This window comes from Helianthus annuus, chromosome 1 (assembly GCF_002127325.2).
Source record: "Helianthus annuus cultivar XRQ/B chromosome 1, HanXRQr2.0-SUNRISE, whole genome shotgun sequence".
Classification (NCBI taxonomy): Eukaryota; Viridiplantae; Streptophyta; class Magnoliopsida; order Asterales; family Asteraceae; genus Helianthus; species Helianthus annuus.
The window spans coordinates 138,045,759-138,055,420 of record NC_035433.2 but is presented as its reverse complement, the minus strand read 5'-3'; the positions used below and the strand labels follow the sequence as shown (position 1 = coordinate 138,055,420).

At 38.3% G+C, this 9,662-nt stretch overlaps 1 long non-coding RNA gene across 3 annotated transcripts; it reads left to right on the top strand.

Annotated features, from left to right (window-relative positions):
* Positions 1-419: 419 nt before the first annotated feature.
* Positions 420-8,338, top strand: LOC110940312. Of its 3 annotated transcripts, XR_002592990.1 has the most exons (4): positions 420-543; positions 1,077-1,130; positions 7,877-7,930; positions 8,186-8,338. It is a non-coding gene; the product is annotated as an uncharacterized LOC110940312 (long non-coding RNA). The 3 variants fall into 3 exon arrangements; XR_002592996.1 differs by lacking the exons at positions 7,877-7,930; positions 8,186-8,338 and adding an exon at positions 1,386-1,538; XR_002592993.1 differs by lacking the exons at positions 420-543; positions 1,077-1,130 and adding an exon at positions 7,220-7,343.
* The last annotated feature ends 1,324 nt before the right edge of the window (positions 8,339-9,662 follow it).

Sequence of the window (9,662 nt, the reverse complement as noted above, 5' to 3'; positions counted from 1 at the left end):
TATGAAGTTTGTAATTTTTTATTGTTTTTGATGTTTGAAAATTATTATTGTTATTGTTTGTTTGAAAATTATTATTGTGATTTGCTTCTCAGCTTACTCGTTATTATTTACCTAGTTTTAAGGCGCTGTACACATGTGTATTCTGGTTTTTGCTCTGGTTTTAAGGTGTAACGCCCCAGAATTTAATTATATGTGTTTACATATATATATATATACATTGCTAAAGTATGTCATAAGATATAACTAGGAAGAGAACCTAGTTAGAATGTGAGTTAGGATTTTAACTAAAAAGAATAAGTGCTGGCCATTTAAAAATAAGTGTGTATACTTGAGGGGTGGAATGGGTAAAAATGAAAGATAGGTTTTTAAAAACACTGGAAAACACACAACACACACACATATGCGTGTGTTGGGTCGCCAGGAACAAGAAGGAGAAAAGAACTCCCCTCATCTTCACAAAGTTAGCAAATTGAAGCCCTAATTATGGCCATAACCCTTGCATGTTAATGGATTCTTGATCATCTAGTTCTAACAAAGCTCAAGGTAACAAGAATTTTATGTTTTGGTAATTTTGGATGATTGGGGTTTCAAGAAATCCTAGGGTCTAGATGAAATTAGTAGGATAATGAGTTAGAATCACCATTTGGAATATGATAAATCCTTGAAGAATGTTAAATTTGATGTTTAAAGAGAAAACCCACTTAGATCAAGATGATGGTTCTATGTAATACGAAATCTTGTTGTAAAATTAGTATAAGAATGTTGTATGATGATGTTCTTGCTTAAATTCGATATGGGAAATTGAACTAGGATGAAGGTTATATGAGATGTTGAGAGAAATTGATGATATTGATGTTATTGTTATGAACTAGTCATGTTATGCATACAATACTTGTACCTTATGTTTATCTAATGGCATGCACACCAAGTGTTTGTCAAAATGCTTGAATGAGTTGATCATGTGTTGTATATTGCTAAATGGCTAGAATAGAGAGTTAGCTAGTTATTAAATTGAAGCTATTGATAATGGAATGGAAAGAAAGACATGATACTAAGTATGTAATTGTGGATTGTAGGAATTAAGGAGGAAAGCTCAAGCCGTTCCGAGTCTCAAACGAAGAACGATAAAGGTAAGTTCGTGCTTACATAACGTTATTAGCATGTATTGTAGTAGCATACTATTGTTCAATGGTTGAAGTCGTTTACTTGTAACAAGTTATTGCAAGCCGATCATGTAATTTAGGTATGGGTCGAATGAGTTAGAAGGGTAATGTGAAAATGGAAGGAACTTTATGTTTGGAAGAAGGCTTACTTAAGGGTCATATTTGTATTTAACGTTGTATGAAATTTTGTAACGAAATGTCTAACGGTTTGGTTGTATGTAGGTAAAATGACATGATGGATGGTGCTACTTGGATCGAACACATTTATGATGCACGCTTCCGCGAAGTCTCTAGTCATGGTCTAAACTTTTGTTAAATGTTCTCTTTCGTTAAAAACGGGTCTTTTGTATGAAAGTTAACTCGGAAGTAGTTAGATGTTGAACTTGTAGTCAAGAATTTGGTTGTATTTTGTGAAACTTTTGGGGTTCAAAACTTGTTCATAACTATATAGTTGGTTATTGCAAAAATTTACTTATGAATTATTCGACCCGTTTACTATTTTGTCAAAGGCAAGTTCGTTAGTGTCTTTTTAAGTTTTAGACCTTACAAGTTGGTATCAGAGCCAAGGTTTGAGGGATTCGAGTAAGTGATGGTGCTCGAACTCAAACCGAAAGCTCTTGTGAAAGTGTGTTCGTTCCAAAGCGCCACGCAAGTAAGTACTTTAAGAATTTCATGTTCTTAGTTAGAAACGGGAATGGGTTATGGTTTAGTTATTAGTATATCCTGGGTTTGGATGATAATGGGAGCTATGGAAGGTTTCGGGACTGCCCAAGACCATTTCGGGTTGGAAAAAGAGGCTGAGAACGAAAGTTTTTGATTAAACAGCGATTGCAGGCCAGAAGCACCGTTGGCGACGGCCCTTTTGGGCGTCGGCGACGCACTTGGAAGCTCCGACGGCTTAACTCCCTGCCTACGGAGAAATTTCAACGACGGACCTTTTGGAGCACCGTCGCCGACACAGCCTTGTGCCGTCGGCGACGCCCTCTCCTGAGCTGTTTTGCTGATTTGTTTTGTTTATGATTCCGAGGTTTCCAAACCCATTCCAAACGCTTGTTAAACTTTAAGAACACCTCAAATTCTCTATGAAAATTTAGATTACCAATAGTTATCATGCTTTAATAAAGAATGCGTAAAAGAACGGGACGTTACATACACGAATGAATGAAGTAAGAAGTGTATCTAGAATGTTTGTATAGAAAAGTAGGATGAAATTGCGACTTACGAGAATGAATTAGTAATTATGATTGAAGTATAGAAAGACTGGGAAAACGAATGTAACGATGTTTAACATGAATGTTCAATTGTAGATGGCAAGTGGAGGAAACACGGATACTACCGAACGTATAACTCGAAACGAGTTAAACAAGATGATTTCGGATGAGGTAACTAAGGCGTTTGATGCAAATGTTTCAAAGTTAGCCCAAGAAGTGGAGGGCCAAGTACTAAGTACGGTGGAGAATATGATCACGAGCAAAGTGGATGAATTGAAGGAAATGATAACCGGGATTCAAGGCAAGAAGGAAGCAAGACGGTGCACCTACAAGGACTTCATGGCATGTAAGCCTACAACCTTTAATGGGGAAATCGATCCCATAGAATGCCAAAGATGGATAGCTAACATGGAAGGGGTGTTCATTCGAAGCCATTGTGACAAGGAAGATCAAGTCATGTTTGCCACAGGGCAACTTTTACGAAGGGCTAAAGATTGGTGGGACTCGTATAGTAAGGAGATCGGAGAGAATCGAGTTCAAACTTTGACTTGGCAAGAATTCAAACAACCTTTTATCAAATACCATTGTCCACAATCAGCGGTGGATCGAATCCAAGAAGATTTTCTCCGACTCCGACAAAGGGATGAATCTGTCAATGAGATCACGAACACCTTCCTTGATCAACTGAAATTTTGTGAAGAAATAGTTGGAATGGAGAGAAAGAAGATTATCCGTTATCATGGCATGCTTAAGGCTGAAATCCGGGAGTTCATAACTCCTTCGAAATGTGAAACTTTGGACGAGATCATTGATCTAGCGAGGGACAGGGAAATTGAAATAAAGAGGCAAGACGAACGTGGGGAGAAAAGGCAAGTCGAGAAGGGGCCAACGCAAGGTTCTTCTAAGAAACCCAGGACGCACGATCAAGGAAAGAAGGAAGCTTCCAAAGGCGGGTTTCCACGATGCAAAACATGTGGAAAACCCCACTCCGGTGAATGCTTATTGGGAAGGAAGGGGTGTTATAATTGCGGACAAGAAGGGCATCCGTACTATAACTGTCCGAATCCCAAGAGGGTGTGCTACAATTGTAATGAATCGGGCCATGTGAAAGCTGAATGCCCAAAGCTCAAACAAGGGGTGAAGAAGGAAGGAAAGAAAGAAGAACCCGCGAAAGCTAAGGGAAGAATGTTTCAAATCTCCACGAAAGAAGCAAGGGCTCACCCGAATGTGGTCTCAGGTATCTATATGATAAACTCTATACCCACTTATATATTATTCGATACCGGAGCTAGTAGATCATTTATTTCTAGTGAGCTTGCACGTTTCCCTTTATTCACGATAGAAAGAATGTGTACACTTCTCGAAGTAGAAATTGCCGATTGTAAGAGTTACCTTTTGCATGAAATATGTAGAGGTTGTAAAATCACTATAGATGATGAAGATTTTGATATTGATTTGATTCCCATGGTTTTGGGGGAATTTAAAGTAGTGGTAGGTATGGATTGGTTATCCCGTTATCACGCGGAGATTTTATGCGAAAACAAAATTATTCATGTGACATCCCCTAAAGGGAAACGGGTAACCATTCATGGGGAAAGGAAAGTAGGGGCAAACTTTTGTACTATCTTAGAAGCAATTAAATACGTGAGGAATGGAAGTAAAGCATTTTTAGCCTATGTTGTCGATACCAAATTAGGAGCTTTAAAAATTGAAGATACTAAGATAGTGAATGAATACCCGGATGTATTTCCGGACGAATTGCCGGGACTTCCACCCGAGCGGGAAGTCGAGTTTCGTATCGAATTAGAACCAAATGCCAAACCGGTAGCCAAAGCCCCTTACCGGTTAGCACCCGCGGAAGTACGGGAATTAATGGTCCAATTACAAGAACTTCTCGACAAGGGTTTCATACGCCCTAGCGTGTCCCCGTGGGGAGCGCCTGTTTTGTTCGTTAAAAAGAAGGATGGGTCGATGAGAATGTGCATCGACTATCGTGAACTTAACAAACTCACGGTAAAGAACCGATACCCACTTCCGAGAATAGATGATCTCTTCGATCAACTACAAGGGGCAAGTTGGTTCTCAAAAATCGACTTGCGATCGGGCTACCATCAAGTACGAGTAAGGGAAGAGGATGTACCTAAGACTGCGTTCAGAACTCGCTACGGACATTACGAATTCCTGGTAATGTCATTCGGGTTAACTAACGCCCCGGCCGCTTTTATGGATCTAATGAATAGGGTATGCCAAAATATGTTAGATCAGTTCGTCATAGTGTTTATTGATGACATTTTAGTATACTCTCGTAGCGAGTCTGAACATGCAAGTCATTTACGTCAGGTACTCGAGACGCTTCGAAAGGAAAGATTATATGCTAAGTTTTCTAAGTGTGCGTTTTGGCTTAGGGAAGTGCAGTTTTTAGGACACGTAATTAACGAAAAGGGAATTTTGGTAGATCCCTCTAAGGTGGAAGCCGTGATGAAATGGGTACCCCCGAAGAATGTTAGTGAAGTAAGAAGTTTCCTAGGTCTAGCCGGCTATTATTGGAGATTTATCCAAGACTTCTCCAAAATAGCCCTCCCTTTAACTAAACTAACAAAGAAAGAAGAAAGGTTCGAATGGAATGATGATCAACAAAAAGCTTTTCGAATGTTAAAGGAGAAATTGTCAAGTTCTCCCGTTTTAACGCTACCAGAAGGAACAGAAGACTTAGTGGTTTATGCGGACGCATCTCATCAAGGGTTGGGTTGTGTCTTGATGCAACGAGGCAAGGTTATTGCTTACGCTTCGAGACAACTTAAGCAGCATGAAATTAACTATCCAACCCACGATTTAGAGTTGGCGGCGGTAGTGTTTGCCTTAAAAATTTGGAGGCACTATTTGTTTGGAACAAAATGTACAATTTATTCAGACCACAAAAGCCTTAAATACTTCTTTGAACAGAAAGATCTCAATATGAGGCAACGAAGGTGGCTAGAATTGATCAAAGATTACGACTGCGACATTCTTTACCATCCGGGAAAAGCTAATGTTGTGGCGGATGCGCTAAGCCGGAAGGAATACCCACCACCCATTTGAGTGAAATCGATGAGAATGATAGTTACACCGAACCTTCTTGAAACGATACGGAAGGAGCAAGATGAATCTTTGAATAAAGGTGATCCGAAAGGTGAAAGAACGAAAGGGTTTGAAAATAAACTTGAAGCAAACGCGAGCGGGATAAGAACGAGGTTTGGGCGCGTTTGGATACCACGTTATTGCGAAGCAAAGACCTTGTTATTGGAAGAAGCGCATAAATCCCGTTACTCGGTCCATCCGGGAGCCACAAAAATGTATCGCGATTTGAAGGAAAATTATTGGTGGCCGGGAATGAAACGTGATATTGTTAAGTATGTATCTAAATGCTTGACATGTTCCCAAGTTAAGGCGGAACATCAAAAACCATACGGGAAATTGCAACCCTTAGAAATTCCGGTATGGAAATGGGAAAATGTAGCCATGGACCTTGTAACCAAATTGCCGAAGACAAAGAAAGGGCATGACGCAATATGGGTCATTGTCGACCGCCTTACAAAAAGCGCCCATTTTCTACCCATTCGGGAGACTTTTTCCTCGGAAAGGTTAGCGGAAATTTATGTGAATGAAATTGTTTCTCGCCATGGTGTACCAGTGTCTATTGTCTCAGACCGAGATACGCGATTCACCTCCCGTTACTGGCGGAAATTCCATGAAGGAATGGGTACTCAATTGCATGTGAGTACCGCATACCACCCACAAACGGATGGCCAATCCGAACGAACAATTCAAACCCTCTTAGATATGTTGAGAGCATGCGTGATGGATTTCGGGGGAAACTGGGATGAACATTTGCCATTAGTGGAATTTTCGTATAATAATAGCTACCAAAGTAGCATACAAATGGCGCCATATGAGATGTTGTATGGGAGAAGGTGTAGAACTCCCGTTTGTTGGGGAGAAATAGGACAAAGAGAACTTGCACCGAATGATGTGGTGGCGATAACTAATGAAAAGATCGACGTCGTTCGGGCTCGATTAAAAGAGGCGCAAGACCGACAAAAGTCCTATGCGGACAAAGGGAGACGCCCTATTGAGTTCCAAGTGGGGGACCGGGCATTCCTGAAGGTATCCCCGTGGAAAGGCATAATTCGATTCCGTAAGCGAGGAAAATTGGGTCCCCGATATATCGGACCGTTCGAGATTTTAGCTCGAGTCGGAAAGGTGGCCTACCGGTTAAAGTTACCTGCCTCATTAGAAGGGATTCACAATACCTTCCATGTGTCACAATTGCGGAAGTGTTTAACGGATGAAACGGCTCATGTACCCCTTGAAGACATTGAAATAGACGAGAAGATGAATTATATAGAAAGGCCGGTAGCCATAAGGGATTCCAAGACGAAGACTCTTCGTAACAAAGAAATCAAGCAAGTATTGGTCCAATGGCAACACCGAAAGGGGTCGGATCTCACATGGGAACCAGAGAATGAAATGAGGAAGTTCTACCCGTCTTTATTCGGTACGTGAATCAGGTTTCGGGGACGAAACCTTCTTTAAGGGGGGTGGACTTGTAACGCCCCAGAATTTAATTATATGTGTTTACATATATATATATATATGTATATACATTGCTAAAGTATGTCATAAGATATAACTAGGAAGAGAACCTAGTTAGAATGTGAGTTAGGATTTTAACTAAAAAGAATAAGTGTTGGCCATTTAAAAATAAGTGTGTATACTTGAGGGGTGGAATGGGTAAAAATGAAAGATAGGTTTTTAAAAACACTGGAAAACACACAACACACACACATATGCGTGTGTTGGGTCGCCAGGAACAAGAAGGAGAAAAGAACTCCCCTCATCTTCACAAAGTTAGCAAATTGAAGCCCTAATTATGGCCATAACCCTTGCATGTTAATGGATTCTTGATCATCTAGTTCTAACAAAGCTCAAGGTAACAAGAATTTTATGTTTTGGTAATTTTGGATGATTGGGGTTTCAAGAAATCCTAGGGTCTAGATGAAATTAGTAGGATAATGAGTTAGAATCACCATTTGGAATATGACAAATCCTTGAAGAATGTTAAATTTGATGTTTAAAGAGAAAACCCACTTAGATCAAGATGATGGTTCTATGTAATACGAAATCTTGTTGTAAAATTAGTATAAGAATGTTGTATGATGATGTTCTTGCTTAAATTCGATATGGGAAATTGAACTAGGATGAAGGTTATATGAGATGTTGAGAGAAATTGATGATATTGATGTTATTGTTATGAACTAGTCATGTTATGCATACAATACTTGTACCTTATGTTTATCTAATGGCATGCACACCAAGTGTTTGTCAAAATGCTTGAATGAGTTGATCATGTGTTGTATATTGCTAAATGGCTAGAATAGAGAGTTAGCTAGTTATTAAATTGAAGCTATTGATAATGGAATGGAAAGAAAGACATGATACTAAGTATGTAATTGTGGATTGTAGGAATTAAGGAGGAAAGCTCAAGCCGTTCCGAGTCTCAAACGAAGAACGATAAAGGTAAGTTCGTGCTTACATAACGTTATTAGCATGTATTGTAGTAGCATACTATTGTTCAATGGTTGAAGTCGTTTACTTGTAACGAGTTATTGCAAGCCGATCATGTAATTTAGGTATGGGTCGAATGAGTTAGAAGGGTAATGTGAAAATGGAAGGAACTTTATGTTTGGAAGAAGGCTTACTTAAGGGTCATATTTGTATTTAACGTTGTATGAAATTTTGTAACGAAATGTCTAACGGTTTGGTTGTATGTAGGTAAAATGACATGATGGATGGTGCTACTTGGATCGAACACATTTATGATGCACGCTTCCGCGAAGTCTCTAGTCATGGTCTAAACTTTTGTTAAATGTTCTCTTTCGTTAAAAACGGGTCTTTTGTATGAAAGTTAACTCGGAAGTAGTTAGATGTTGAACTTGTAGTCAAGAATTTGGTTGTATTTTGTGAAACTTTTGGGGTTCAAAACTTGTTCATAACTATATAGTTGGTTATTGCAAAAATATACTTATGAATTATTCGACCCGTTTACTATTTTGTCAAAGGCAAGTTCGTTAGTGTCTTTTTAAGTTTTAGACCTTACATAAGGCGCTGTACACATGTGTATTCTGATTTTACTCTGTTTTTCAGGCGCTGTACACATGTGTATTCTGGTTTTGCTATGTTTTTAATGCGATGTACACATGTGTATAGCGTCTGTTTTTGTGATATCTCATATTTTTTTGTGTATTGAATGTGTAAAGTTGTTGATGTACACTTGTGAATTATGCAAAGTACTAATTGCTGAGTTTTTTGTGTTATTATAGGAGACGTCGTAAACGAGGAAACTGGAGATGGAAGGTCGATAAGGATGATTCACGTATGAGGTCGATAAGGATGATTCACGTATGTTTGTTTTGCTTGGTCGATAAGGATGATTCAACATACAACGCGGCGAATAGTTGTAAAAGACTATGTCTTTTTTATTTTTCCGATTATGTTGCGTTTATTGTTTTCACGAAACTGGAACTTGTAATTGTATGTTTTTTTTGGTTTGGCAAACATTATGGAAATTGTTATTTGCTTAATATAAAATAGGTTTACAAGTTTTGTTTATATGTATGTATTATGTAGCTAATTACACATATGTACCATGTTGAGTACACATGTGTACTGTTCAATTCATATCAAAGTACACATGTGTATACCCGTTGAAATATGAAGGTTATGTGAATCTTAAAAATCATAATCCGAATTCTGGTGGTGAAATCTAAAAAATAAAAATGAAATAAGAGATAATGTGGATAATGAATTTAAAATAGGAAATATGTAACTTATTTCAATTATTAAAATAATGATTTAAATCTAATTTTTTATATAATTACAATCATACCCTTAACAACTAAAAAGGAAATCAATGGTCCAGATTAGTTCACGCAGTTCACGCATGGGATTAGGTTCACGCTGGAACCCTACCCTATATATATATATATATATAGGGAAGGGCTAAGTGGAAAACCCCATCTTTTTTGAGAAAACTCTGAAAACCCAATATCAACCATTGATTATGTTTCATCTAAGTAGATCAATGGTTCTCCTATTTTTAGGTAAATATTAGTTTTTTAATAATTCTTATATTACTTTCTAGTACAACTAAAGGGCAATTTGGGTAGTGAAAAACGTGTTTTTTGTGCTTTTGAACATTGAAAATGACTTTCCAGAACCATCAAATCCTCATATCACTTTCTTTTTCTCT